Below are 14727 nucleotides of genomic sequence, written 5' to 3'. Positions count from 1 at the left end.
ACAAGGCGCACAGGGACACCATGATTTGAAAGGCACTTTCCAACATGTAAGTACACTTACAACTGTGCAACATTTATAATAAACGTGTTTAAACTCTGAACAAGTAAAGGCAACACTATTTGGCACTTACAGTTGAAGTCGGAAGTTTACATACACTTAGGTTGGAGTCATTGAAACTCGTTTTTCAACCACTCCACAAATTTCTTGTTAACAAACTATAGTTTTGGCAAGTCGGTTAGGACATCTACTTTGTGCATGACACAAGTCATTTTTCCAACAATTGTTAACAGACAGATTATTTCCCTGATAATACAATGTATCACAATTCCAGTGGGTCAGAAGTTGACTGTGCCTTTAACAGCTTGGAAAATTGGACATTGACCTGTGGATATATTTCAAAGCCTACCTTCAAACTCAGTGCCTCTTAGATAAAGATAAAGATAAAGCAAAGCAGTTCGACACACACAACGACACAGAGTTACACATGGAATAAACAAACACAGTCAATAATACAGTAGAAAAATAAGTCTATATACAATGTGAGCAAATGAGGTGAGATAAGGGAGGTAAAGCGCAAAAAAGGCCATGGTGGCGAAGTAAATGCAATATAGCAAGTAAAACACTGGAATGGTAGATTTGCAGTGGAAGAATGTGCAAAGAAGAGATAGAAATAATGGGGTGCAAAGGAGCGAAATAAATAAATAAATACAGTAGGCGGAGAGGTAGTTGTTTTGGCTAAATTATAGATGGGCTATGTACAGGTGCAGTAATCTGTGAGCTGCTCTGACAGTTGGTGCTTAAAGCTAGTGAGGGAGATAAGTGTTTCCAGTTTCAGAGATTTTTGTAGTTCATTCCAGTCATTGGCAGCAGAGAACTGGAAGGAGAGGCGGCCAAAGAAAGAATTGGTTTTGGGGGTGACCAGAGAGATATACATGTACCTGCTGGAGCGCGTGCTACAGGTGGATGATGCTATGGTGACCAGCGAGCTGAGATAAGGGGGGACTTTACCTAGCAGGGTCTTGTAGATGACATAGAGCCAGTGGGATTGGCGACGAGTATGAAGCGAGTCTATCCCAAGTCTATCACCCCCACACGTATCCAGGAGAATTGCCAGGTATTATCTCCCATAATTCTCCATTATTTGAAGAGGTGTGTCATCTGATTTAGTTCACGTGTGTGGCTGTGGGGTAATTGTCTTTTTGAACCATGCAGGTGTTTGACTTTGTGTTGAGCGACGAGGAAATGAAGACCATTCTGGGCTTCAACAGGAACTGGAGAGTCTGCCCAATGACAGGGTGAGGCCCTACGTGGTTTATTTTGACCAATGTACTGTATTTTACAGTATACACTCTCTCTGCAGAGGCTCAAACTGTTTAAATAAGTATTATGAAGTCAAATCATCATTTTAATGTGATGATGACAGCTATGTGTGTTATGATGTTACTTTTCTTTGCATGCAAATATACTTCATGTTTATTTGATTTCTGAACATGTGAAAAACTGTACTGTCTCTCTGAATGGTGTTTCCCTACTTCTTTCCCTACTTCAATGCTGAATTTTAAGGAAAGTTACATCTGGTGATATGACTTGGTTGAGATGTCTGTCCTCTCTCTGTTTAGATTCATTATTATTTCTCCCTTTAAGACAATATGCATAAATAGCCATCCTTGAGCTAGTTTCTAGCGATTGACTGATTTAGTATCTGTGTGTTTCAGTATTGTATTTCTCATGACATATACACTCTGACCTATGTTATAGCATGCTAACCTAGCATAATGCACAATGGTAATGGTAGGATTGAAAAAAGCTTGAGGATTTGGTAGGAAATCTGGAGCCTAGGATCTGCTAACGCACAGTAGGGTGTTTGTGGCTTCTCACATGACCTAGTTTGTTTGTCTCTTTCGATTTGAGTCTCCAATGGTCTCTCTCAAACTTTTTCATCCACATTTACAGGCCATACATTACCAATATGACTTTATAGAATTGATGTTAACCATAGGAATTCATAGTTTAACCATAGGAGCTGGGTATGTCATACCTGGTCTTACTGAAGTAAGTTACAGAAATACCACAATGGTACATGGACATTGTATGTGATGTACAGTATTACATATCAACTGTGAGATTTTTCATTTAAATCCATCTGTTTTTGTTTCAGGGATAAAAACAGCCAACGAGTAGAAAATTGGCATATAGACATAGTATAGACATAGCTTATCCAAATAGTACATTGACCTATATGCATTAAGATATTTTGTTGAACACTCCCTTCCATCAAATTCCTACTCATAGGAGCCGTTTTCCCTAGAAATAGTCATCCACACTCCTTGCCTAACAGGATAAAGCACTTCTACCCATTGACTGACTCATGATGTGGGTTGAGACTGTTGTGAAATTCCCAGTTCCCTTTTGTGAAAGGTTAAATACATTTATTTTTTTTACCAATAAAGCTTTCTTTGCTCCAGTCATTGTGCAGTTGATAAGAAAATATTCATATATCATGGTTAGCAGTTTAAATATATCGAAATACATGACATCTTAGTGCAGAACATCAATAAATTCTGGAATTAATCACATTTTACTGTGTAAATTGTCAATGTTAACATATTGTTTGAGATATATCTCTAAAGAGCGCTGTCTAAGCAATGATGAATAGAATTTTATATTAGAACAAGGCGCACAGGGACACCATGATTTGAAAGGCACTTTCCAACATGTAAGTACACTTACAACTGTGCAACATTTATAATAAACGTGTTTAAACTCTGAACAAGTAAAGGCAACACTATTTGGCACTTACAGTTGAAGTCGGAAGTTTACATACACTTAGGTTGGAGTCATTGAAACTCGTTTTTCAACCACTCCACAAATTTCTTGTTAACAAACTACAGTTTTGGCAAGTCGGTTAGGACATCTACTTTGTGCATGACACAAGTCATTTTTCCAACAATTGTTAACAGACAGATTATTTCCCTGATAATTCAATGTATCACAATTCCAGTGGGTCAGAAGTTGACTGTGCCTTTTAACAGCTTGGAAAATTGGACATTGACCTGAGGATATATTTCAAAGCCTACCTTCAAACTCAGTGCCTCTTTGCTTGACATCATGGGAAAATAAAAAGAAATCAGCCAAGACCTCAGAAAGAAAAATGGTAGACCACATGTCTGGTTCATCTTTGGGAGCAATTTCCAAATGCCTGAAGGTACCACGTTCATCTGTACAATCATTAGTACGCAAGTATAAACACAATGGGACCACGCCGCCGTCATACCGTTCAGGAAGGGGACGCATTCTGTCTCTTAGAGATGAACATACTTTGGTGCGAAAAGTGCAAATCAATCCCAGAACAACAGCAAAGGACCTTGTGAAGATGCTGGAGGAAACAGGTACAAAAGTATCTATATCCACAGTAAAACAGAGTCCTATATCGACATAACCTGAAAGGCCGCTCAGTAAGGAAGAAGCCACTGCTCCAAAACCTCCATAAAAAAGCCAGACTACGCTTTGCAACTGTACATGGGGACAAAGATTGTACTTTTTGGACAAATGTCCTCTGGTCTGATGAAGCAAAAATAGAACGGTTAGGCCATAATGACAATCGTTATGTTTGGAGGAAAAAGGGGGAGTCTTACAAGCCGAAGAACACCATCCCAACCGTGAAGCACGGGGGTGGCAGCATCATGTTGTGGGGTTGCTTTGCTGCAGGAGGGACTGGTGCACTTCACAAAATAGATGGCTTCATGAGGATGGAAAATGATGTGGATATATTGAAGCAACATCTCAAGGCATCAGTCAGGAAGTTAAAGCTTGGTCGCAAATTGGTCTTCCAAATGGACAATGACCCCAAGCAGACTTCCAAAGTTGTGGCAAAATGGCTTAAGGACAACAAAGTCAAGGTATTGGAGTGGTCCATCACAAAGCCCTGACCTCAATCCCTTAGGAAATTTGTGGGCAGAACTGAAAAAGTGTGTGCGAGCAAGGAGGCATTACAAACCTGACTCAGTTACACCAGCTCTGTCAGGAGGAATGGGCCAAAATTCACCCAACTTATTGTGGGAAGCTTGTGGAAGGCTACCCGAAACAGTAAAACAATTTAAAGGCAATGCTACCAAATACTAATTGAGTGTATGTAAACTTCTGACCCACTGGGGGGAAAAAATGAAATAAATAAAAGCTGAAATAAATCATTCTCTCTACTATTATTCTGACATTTCACATTCTTAAAATAAAGTGGTGATCCTAACTGACCCAAGACAGGGAATTTTTTACTAGGATTAAATGTCAGAAATTGTTAACTGAGTTTAAATGTATTTGGCTACGGTGTATGTAAACTTCCAACTTCAACTGTATTACATTACACACTGACATTATCAGTGGATGTTCTGTTTGCCTCCTGAACTTTTCTGTATCTCAAGAACAATGTCAAAGTATTGGTTGAATCTATATACAACTACTGGACTTCTCGCTGTATGTCCCCAGTGTTTTTCACCGACAGGAAGACGGGCACTACTGTATAGGAATGTGGGTGTCAGGTCAGTGTCCGTTCTGTCTTTAGCTCCAGTTCCACTCTGAGGTTTCAGTACTCTGCATGCAGAGGGAAGTCTTTGTGCTTGTTGCCCCTGCAGTGAGGACGAGGGTACGTCAGGGAAGAACAGGTAAAGAGGATAGTGGGGTTGAAGTCAGCATCTAGACACTCTGGAACTCTGGACTCACCATTCCATAGTGAATCCTCTCCAGTTCCTGTTGAAACTCAGGATGACTTTCATGTCTTCGTCACTGAGCTCGAAGCCAAACATATGTTTGAAGGCGACAAAATAACAATGTAGAAGTGTGAAGGAACCAGTGGCTTGAAACCAAAAGATTGTGGGTTCAAATCTGACATTTTCTCTTTTTAAGTACAATTCAACAACTGTCAATGTCAAACATATGAACCGGTAAAAGTGTGAAGGTCTCAGTGGCTCCCAGGTTAAATCCCTGCCTTGCATGTAGGTTCAAAACAAATCTCTTGTCCGTTTGTGTACAACTCTCAATATGGGGTGAAGGTTAACATTTCAACAGGACCCTAAGTACACAGCCCAGACAACTCAGGAGTGGCTTCGGGACAAGCCTCTGAATGTCCTTGAGTGGCCCAGCCAGAGCCCGGACTTGAACCTGCCGCAACCATCTGTAGAGAGACCTGAAAATAGCTGTGCAGCAACGCTCCCCATCCAACCTGACAGAGCTTGAGAGGATCTGCAGAGAAGAATAAGAGAAACTCCCCAAATACAGGTGTGCCAAGCTTGTAGTGTCATACTCAAGAAGAGTCGAGGCTGTAATTGCTGCCAAAACTGCTTCAACAATGTACTGAGTAAAGGGTCTGAATACTTATGTAAATGTGATAGTTATTTTTAGTTATTTATTTGCAAAATAAAGGTGGGCTATTTACAGGGGCAGTAATCTGTGAGCTGCTCTGACAGCTGGTGCTTAAAGCTAGTGAGGGAGATAAGTGTTTCCAGTTTCAGAGATTTTTGTAGTTCGTTCCAGTCATTGGCAGCAGAGAACTGGAAGGAGAGGCAGCCAAAGAAAGAATTGGTCCTGGGGGTGACTAGAGAGATATACCTGCTGGAGCGCATGCTACAGGTGGGAGATGCTATGGTGACCAGCGAGCTGAGATAAGGGGGGACTTTACCTAGCAGGGTCTTGTAGATGACATGGAGCCAGTGGGTTTGGCGACGAGTATGAACCGAGGGCCAGCCAACGAGAGCGTACAGGTTGCAATGGTGGGTAGTATATGGGGCTTTGGTGACAAAACAGATTGCACTGTGATAGACTGCATCCAATTTGTTGAGTAGGGTATTGGACGCTATTTTGTAAATGACATCGCCAAAGTCGAGGATTGGTAGGATGGTCAGTTTTACAAGGGTATGTTTGGCAGCATGAGTGAAGGATGCTTTGTTGCGAAATAGGCAGCCAATTCTAGATTTAACTTTGGATTGGAGATGTTTGATATGGGTCTGGAAGGAGAGTTTACAGTCTAACCAGACACCTAAGTATTTGTAGTTCTCCACGTATTCTAAGTCAGAGCCGTCCAGAGTAGTGTTGTTGGACAGGCGGGCAGGTGCAGGTAGCGATCGGTTGAAGAGCATGCATTTAGTTTTACTTGTATTTAAGAGCAATTGGAGGCCACGGAACGAGAGTTGTATGGCATTGAAGCTTGCCTGGAGGGTTGTTAACACAGTGTCCAAAGAAGGGCCAGAAGTATACAGAATGGTGTCGTCAGTGTAGAGGTGGATCAGAGACACACCAGCAGCAAGAGCGACCTCATTGATGTATACAGAGAAGAGAGTCGGTCCAAGAATTTAACCCTGTTGCACCCCCATAGAGACTGCCAGAGGTCCGGACAGCAGACCCTCCGATTTGACACACTGAACTCTATCAGAGAAGTAGTTGGTGAACCAGGCGAGGCAATCATTTGAGAAACCAAGGCTGTCGAGTCTGCCGATGAGGATGTGGTGATTGACAGAGTCGAAAGCCTTGGCCAGATCAATGAATACAGCTGCACAGTAATGTTTCTTATCGATGGCGGTTAAGATATCGTTTAGGACCTTGAGCGTGGCTGAGGTGCACCCATGACCAGCTCTGAAACCAGATTGCATAGCAGAGAAGGTATGGTGAGATTCGAAATGGTCGGTAATCTGTTTGTTGACTTGGCTTTCGAAGACCTTAGAAAAGCATGGTAGGATAGATATAGGTCTGTAGCAGTTTGGGTCAAGAGTGTCCCCCCCCTTTGAAGAGGGGGATGACCACAGCTGCTTTCCAATCTTTGGGAATCTCAGACGACACGAAAGAGAGGTTGAACAGGCTAGTAATAGGGGTGGCAACAATCTCGGCAGATAATTTTAGAAAGTTAAGGGTCCAGATTGTCTAGCCCGGCTGATTTGTAGGGGTCCAGATTTTGCAGCTCTTTCAGAACATCAGCTGAACGGATTTGGGAAAAGGAGAAATGGGGAAGGCTTGGGCGAGTTGCTGTGGGGGGTGCAGTGCTGTTGACCGGGGTCGGATTAGCCAGGTGGAAAGCATGGCCAGCCGTAGAAAAATGCTTATTGAAATTCTCAATTATGGTGGATTTATCAGTGGTGACAGTGTTTCCTATCTTCAGTGCAGTGGGCAGCTGGGAGGAGGTGTTCTTATTCTCCATGGACTTTACAGTGTCCCAGAACTTTTGAGTTAGTGTTGCAGGAAGAACATTTCTGCTTGAAAAAGCTAGCCTTGGCTTTTCTAACTGCCTGTGTATAATGGTTTCTAGCATCCCTGAACAGCTGCATATCACGGGGGCTGTTCGATGCTAATGCAGAACGCCATAGGATGTTTTTTGTGTTGGTTAAGGGCAGTCAGGTCTGGGGAGAACCAAGGGCTATATCTGTTCCTGGTTCTAAATTTCTTGAATGGGGCATGTTTATTTAAGATGGTTAGGAAGGCATTTAAAAAAAATATCCAGGCATCCTCTGCTGACGGGATGAGATCAATATCCTTCCAGGATACCCCGGCCAGGTCGATTAGAAAGGCCTGCTCGCTGAAGTGTTTCAGGGAGCATTTGACAGTGATGAGTGGAGGACGTTTGACCGCTGACCCATTACGGATGCAGGCAATGAGGCAGTGATCGCTGAGATCTTGGTTGAAGACAGCAGAGGTGTATTTAGAGGGCAAGTTGGTTAGGGTGATATCTATGAGGGTGCCCGTGTTTAAGGCTTTGGGGAGGTACCTGGTAGGTTCATTGATAATTTGTGAGATTGAGGGCATCAAGTTTAGATTGTAGGATGGCTGGGGTGCAACGGTGAGAGACTTGTTTTTAGAGAGGTGGATTTTTAAAAGTAGAAGTTCAAATTGTTTGGGTACAGACCTGGATAGTAGGACAGAAGTCTGCAGGCTATCTTTGCAGTAGATTGCAACACCGCCCACTTTGGCAGTTCTATCTTGTCTGAAAATGTTGTAGTTTGGGATTAAAATTTCAGAATTTTTGGTGGTCTTCCTAAGCCAGGATTCAGACACAGCTAGAACATCCGGGTTGGCAGAGTGTGCTAAAGCAGTGAATAGAACAAACTTAGGGAGGAGGCTTCTAATGTTAACATGCATGAAACCAAGGCTATTACGGTTACAGAAGTCGTCAAAAGAGAGCGCCTGGGGAATAGGAGTGGAGCTAGGCACTGCAGGGCCTGGATTCACCTCTACATCGCCAGAGGAACAGAGGAGGAGTAGAATAAGGGTACGGCTAAAAGCAATAAGAATTGGTCGTCTAGAACGTTTGGAACAGAGAGTAAAAGGAGGTTTCTGGGGGTGATAAAATAGCATCGAGGTATAATGTTGTTAGTGGAATTCTAAATTCCTCTGTATTATTTCCCAATCAGAATTAATTACTCTGTCAATGCATTCTATGGGATTGTAAAACCCATATTATTATTATTATAGGAATGGACAGAGCCCCAGTCTTAAACTCAGGTAATAGCGTTTATTTCAAGAGAGTACTGCCACATACACATTTTTCCACAGGTTATAAACAGAAAATGACGTCAGCGTTTTCTAAATGTTCTATCTCTTTCATGACACCGGTAGAGAGGCCCTATAGTTCTCGAGCCTTCGCTCCACACCTGAAGTCAAGGTCAGTCAGTATAAATCAGCATTCTAGACAGTCTGGAGAATGTACTATCTCCAGGTGGCAGGGACGGACTTTCATTTGTACAAGGAACAGACCGTCATTGTTACTAAACTCCTGACTACATTATATACAATTGGGAATGGGAGCAAGAGAGAAAATTCATACATGTACAGTACATTATAGCATTTGGACTAGTCAGTTCTGATTGGAATGTATACATAATTAGTCATTTCAACCATAATTTCCTCCAACAAATGTACAGACAAAGGTATGGTAGGATGTGAATACAGTGGAGGTAAACCTAGGTATTGAGTGATGAAGAGAGAGATATTGTCTCTAGAAACATCATTGAAACCAGGAGATGGCATTGCATGTGTGGGTGGTGGAACTAATAGGTTGGATAAGGTATAGTGAGCAGGACTAGAGGCTCTACAGTGAAATAAGCCAATAAACACTAACCAGAACAGCAATGGACAAGGCATATTGACATTAAGGAGAGGCATGCTTAGTCGAGTGATCAAAAGGGTCCAGTGAGTAGAGAGGTTGGTTGGGGGTCACGGCGATTTAGACAGCTTGCCAGGCCATCGGTAGCACGCTAGCATAGGATGGAGGTCTGTTATTAGCCACCTCTTGCATTCCGTCAGTAGATTAGTGGGGTTCCGTGTGGTAGAGGGGATTAATCCAAATCACACAACGACAACAAAAAACAATATATATAGTTATAGAGGCCCAAGAAGAAAAATAATCATAATAATAATAAAAATAAATAAATAAATTGTCCGATTGTCTATTCAGATAGCAGCCGATAAGACAGCTAACGGTTAGCGGGCCGCAGATGGGCGTTCAGGTAACGTCGCGACGGAGGAGCCAGCCGGATAACTCCTTCGGGTAGATAACGTTGGCAGTCCAGTTGTGAAGGTCCGGTGGGGCTCCGCGTAGGCAGTAAAACGGGTCCGGATAGGTGATTGTAGCCCAGGAGTGATTGATGGAACTCTTCAGCTGGCTAGCTCCGGAATAATTGATGTTTGCTCCGGAATCGACGAAAGCGGATAGTCGCACGGATAGCAGCTAGCTAGCTGTGAGATCCAGATCTGAATGTCCAGAGTTAGCGGTTGAAATCCAGGGACATGGAGAGAAGAATTGGTCCGGTATGTTCCGTTCCGCGCTGCGCCATACAAAACTGGCGATAGATTTTCGAGCTAAAGGATAGCTGATGACCACAAACCGTGGTTAGCTGAATACTAACGATTAGCCAGTAAAGAAGCTAACTAGCTTCTGATTAGCTTCTGGATTAGCTTCTGATTAGCTTCTGGCTAGCTTCTGGATTAGCTTCTGGCTAGCTTCTGGCTAGCTCCTGGCTAGCTTCTGGCTAGCTTCTTGGAGGATTACAGATTTGAGGTAAATAATACTTTTTATAAATATAAATTGGTGAGGCGGGTTACAGGAAAGTGTTTTGAAGATGAGTTTATGGAAAATGTAAAAATATATATAAAAAGGTATGTGAAAAAAGTAGTAAATATATATATATATATATATGGGACAGGACAAGACGAGGACAAAAGACGTCTGAACTGCTATGCCATCTTGGAATCATAATGCATGAGGCGATACTGATTGAAAGCGCTTTAATATCAAATCAAATTTTATTGGTCACATACACATGGTTATTAGATGTTATTCTGAGTGTAGTGAAATGCTTATGCTTCCAGGTCAGACAGTGCAGCAATATCTAACAAGTAATATCTAACAATTCCACAACAGATACCTAATACACACATATCTAAGTAAAGGAATATATAAATATGTGGATGAGCAATGACAGAGCGGCACGGATACTGTATTGTATATGCAATATATACTGTATTGTATATGCAATACAGTATATACATATGGGAAGAGTAATGCAAGATATGTAAACATTATTAAAGTGAAATTTTTAAAGTGGCTAGTGTCTGTAGGCAGTATCCTCTCTGTGCTAGTGATGGCTGTTTAACAGTCTGTTGGCCTTGAGATAGAAGCTGTTTTTCAGTCTCTCGGTCCCAGCTTTGATGCACCTGTACTGACCTCACCTTCTGGATGATAGCGGGGGTGAACAGGCAGTGGCTCGGGTGGTTGTTGTCCTTGATGATCTTTTTGGCCTTCCTGTGACATCGGGTGCTTTAGGTGTCCTGGAGGGAAGGTAGTTTGCCCCCGGTGATGCGTTGTGCAGACCGCACCACTCTCTGGAGAGCCCTGCGGTTGTGGGCGGAGCAGTTTGCCGTACCAGGTGGTGATACAGCCCGACAGGATGCTCTCCTTTATGCATCTGTAAAGGTTTGTGGGTTTTCGGTGACAAGCCAAATTTCTTTAGCCTCCTGAGGTTGAAGAGGCGTTGTCATGCCTTCTTCACCACACTGTCTTTTTGGGTGGACCATTTCAGTTTGTCCGTGATGTGTATGCCGAGGAACATAAAACATTCCACCTTCTCTACTGCTGTCCCGTCAATTGAAGTCCAAGATCATCTCCTTTGTTTTGTTGATGTTGAGTGAGAGGTTATTTTCCTGACACCACACTCCGAGAGTCCTCACCTCCTCCCTGTAGGCTGTCATCTGAAAACTTGACTGAGTTGGAGGTGTGAATGGCCACACAGTCATGGGTGAACAGGGAGTACAGGAGCGGGCTAAGCACACACCCTTGTGGTGCCCCAATGTTGAGGATCAGCAAAGTAGAGATGTTGTTTCCTACCTTCTCCACCTGGGGCGGCCCATCAGGAAGTCCAGGACTCAATTGCACAGGGCGGGTGGGTTGAGACCCAGGGCCTCACTCTTAATCATGAGCTTGGATGGTACTATGGTGTTGAATGCTGAGCTATAGTCAATGAACAGCATTCTTACATAGGTATTCCTCTTGTACAGATGGTATAGGGCAGCGTGCAGTGCGATGGCAATTGTATCGTCTGTGGACCTATTGGGGCGGTAAGCAAATTGAAGTGGGGTCTTTGGTGACAGGTAAGGTGGAGGTGATATGATCCTTGACTAGTCTCAACATACTTCATGATGACAGAAGTGAATGCTATCCATCTATCCACGGTTTCTGGTTAGGGTAGGTTTTAATAGTCACAGTGAGTACATCATCTTCTATATACTTACACTTATCTCCTATACACTTATAAACTCCTCACCGGATCAGTGTAAACATCAATAGTATTCTCTGAGGCTACCAGGAACATATCCCAGTCCGCGTGATCAAAACAATCTTGAAGCGTGGATTCTGATTGGTGAGGCCAGTGTTGAATAGTGCTTAGCACGGGTGCTTCCTGTTTGAGTTTCTGCCTATAGGAAGGGAGGAGCAAAATGGAAGTCATGGTCTGATTTGCCGAAAGGAGGGCGGGGGAGGGCCTAGTACGCATTGTGGAAGTTAGAGTAACAGTGGTCCAGCGTTATGTCAGAACAAGTGCTAAAGTTGATATGCTGATAGAATTTAGGTAGACTTGGTCTCAAATGGCTTTATTAAAGTCCCCAGCTACAATAAATGCAGCCTCAGAATATATGGTTTCCAGTTTGCATAAAGTCTAGTGAAGTTCCTTGAGGGCCGTTGTGGTATCGGCTTGAGGGGGGATATACACGGCTGTGACAATAACGGAAGATAATTATCTTGGGAGACAATAGTCGGCATTTGATTGTGAGGAATTATAGGTCAGGTGAACAAAAGGACTTGAGTTCCTGTATTTGTTACAATTACACCATTAATCATGAAACATACACCCCCGCCCTCCTTCTTCCCAGAGAGATGTTTATTCCTGTCAGCGAGACGCACCGATAATCCAGATGGCTTTAACGACTCCGACAGCATATCACTAGAGAGCCATGGAAAGCCACCCTTGCCCTAATTTCGTCAACTGAACTGGACATTTGCGAGTAATATACTCGGAAGGGGTGGGTGGTGTGCACGCCTCCGAAGTCTGACCAGAAGACCGCTCCGCCTACCTCTTCTCTAGCGGCGTTGTTTTGGGTCGGCCTCTGGGATCTGTTCAAATGCCCTGGGTGGTGCAGATATATGATCTGCTTCAGAAAAGTCGTATTCCTGGTCAAAATGCTGGTAAGTTGACGTCTCTCTGATATCCAATAGTTCTTCCCAGCTGTATGTAATAACACTTACAAATTTCTGGGCTAACAATGTACGCAGATAATACATTAAAAAACAAAATACTGCAAAGTTTCTAAGGACTAGAAGCGAGGTGCATCTTTGGCCACAATGGTGATGACTGAAACCACAAACAAATAAACTCACCTCACCCTTGAATAAATACTTGCTAAATATTAGAAGAGTCCATGTCTAGGAGACTTCCCCTTCACACACAGTTTCATTCACAGTGTTGAAGCAATCGAGAAAAACAGTAAAGAATGTGATCTAACAGGTTATTGGTTCATTTCAGTTGGCATAGTAATGTGTTCCAAAGGTTCAGTGGTGCCAGTTTCCTTATCTAGGACCTCCCTCAGCTAAGAGTGTCAGGGAGGTGTAGCCCTAGAGCAGTTACCCTCAGGGCACTACAGTCATAATAAAAAGGCCAGCTCATTGAGCACTTATTGATACAGATTTAGGGTGATTTACACTGATACTCCTCATCAGATACGGTAAGTTTGACTCTTCCTTCAATATAAACTAACCCAGAAGATGTGAGAAATAAGAAGTAGCTGAGGTGACCCTAACAATGTTATTTTGTTTCTTCCATTTAGCTCAGCATTGTTCCCTCCTAAAATTCCGCAATGGCCGAGGTAAATATAAAATTCCATCCAATTATCTCGCAAAAGTGTTGATTAAATTGAAAGAGGTGATTAAACGTTGCTACAAATAATTAGTTGGTTAGTTGTATGGATGCTCAAAAGATTTCCATTATGCAATTGATAGTTTCAATATTTGAAGGGTATTTTCAAAGCGCGATACACTCAAATGTATTACATTTGTGTTTTTTCACCAGAAATGATTGCTTATGGGTACCGTCGTGTGTGTGTGTGTGTAAAATATTACTGTTCTCAGATTTTGTATGCATAGATTGTAGATATATGTATCCATTGTTTAGTTGGAATATTTGTTTGTATACTGTATATTTGACTGTGATAGCTTGATGAGACAACCACATATCTTAACATTTTTTTAATGTATTGTTTTACCTTGAACTGAATATGAACTGTAAGTCGCTCTAGATAAGAGCATCTGTTAAATAACTCAAATGTAAAATGTGAATTTCTTTACATACAGATCTCATATTACTGAATTGATATTTTTTCTTTAAAAAATACATATTGATGTCACAAATGTATCATTTGTACAGTTATTTATTTTATCTGATAGTGAGGCAGAAGTTTAGAGTAAATAAAAAACATGATTATTTGTCTCTCTGAAATTAAACCATCAAGTGATTTCAAACAAATGATTTCAAAAAATAAACACATCTCTTTCATAAGTTCACAATAAAAGCTCATTTACCAACATTTCTGGAAATGGATATATAGCGTTTTGGAAAGAAACTATTTGTTTATATCTCAACAGCTATAACATCCATAAATGCTCTTACTGCCATAATTGTAGGTTACAAAGATTGCTCACCTATCAGGAGAATGGAAGAATGAGCTGGGGTCTATAATGACTCTAAAGTTTGAGCCAACCAATTCGGCGCTCAGTGGGACGTACAAATCACTTGTGGGAGAACATCCGCATGACACTAAAGAACTCAATGAACCATTGGTGGGCTTCTACAACATAAAGGAACCACAAATCCAACCATCGCCTTCTGCATTTCATGGGGAAATATTGGTATGTGCCTACGTTCTTTACCATTTAGAAAATACTGATTTATTTTGAGATACAAAACAGAAGTCAAATTAGAAGTAGACTATTCTATACATATCACTGTCAGCACCAATACTACTACAATAATAACAACCATGGAAGGAGCTGCTTGGCTGAATCCTCTGGACGCCTCTTCCCGATAGCTAACTACTGAATCGTTCTTCTGCGCTTTTGCGGGATTTCTACTTTGCACAAAACGTTTTTTTCTTACTTACAACCCCGCTGCTTGATCGACATGTCAGAGCCTGCCTGGTGCTCTTTAA

The 14727-nt window shown here is 42.1% G+C and overlaps 3 long non-coding RNA genes across 3 annotated transcripts; 2 read left to right on the top strand and 1 right to left on the bottom strand.

Annotated features, from left to right (window-relative positions):
• Window positions 1-988: 988 nt before the first annotated feature.
• Window positions 989-12614, top strand: LOC116355017 (uncharacterized). The gene is made up of 3 exons (XR_004204240.1): window positions 989-1114; window positions 1213-1295; window positions 12400-12614. It is a non-coding gene; the product is annotated as an uncharacterized LOC116355017 (long non-coding RNA).
• Window positions 11527-12704, bottom strand: LOC109910065 (uncharacterized). Its single transcript, XR_004204241.1, has 3 exons — window positions 12601-12704; window positions 11796-11946; window positions 11527-11578 (listed from the first exon to the last, which is right to left on the bottom strand). It is a non-coding gene; the product is annotated as an uncharacterized LOC109910065 (long non-coding RNA).
• Window positions 12705-13025: 321 nt separating this feature from the next.
• LOC116355016 (uncharacterized) lies at window positions 13026-14412 on the top strand. Its single transcript, XR_004204239.1, has 3 exons — window positions 13026-13248; window positions 13351-13389; window positions 14204-14412. It is a non-coding gene; the product is annotated as an uncharacterized LOC116355016 (long non-coding RNA).
• Window positions 14413-14727: the final 315 nt, after the last annotated feature.

Source organism: Oncorhynchus kisutch, linkage group LG19, assembly GCF_002021735.2.
Source record: "Oncorhynchus kisutch isolate 150728-3 linkage group LG19, Okis_V2, whole genome shotgun sequence".
NCBI classification, from domain to species: domain Eukaryota; kingdom Metazoa; phylum Chordata; class Actinopteri; order Salmoniformes; family Salmonidae; genus Oncorhynchus; species Oncorhynchus kisutch.
The sequence above is the reverse complement of the archived record's forward strand: the minus strand, read 5'-3'. Positions and strand labels throughout refer to the sequence as shown.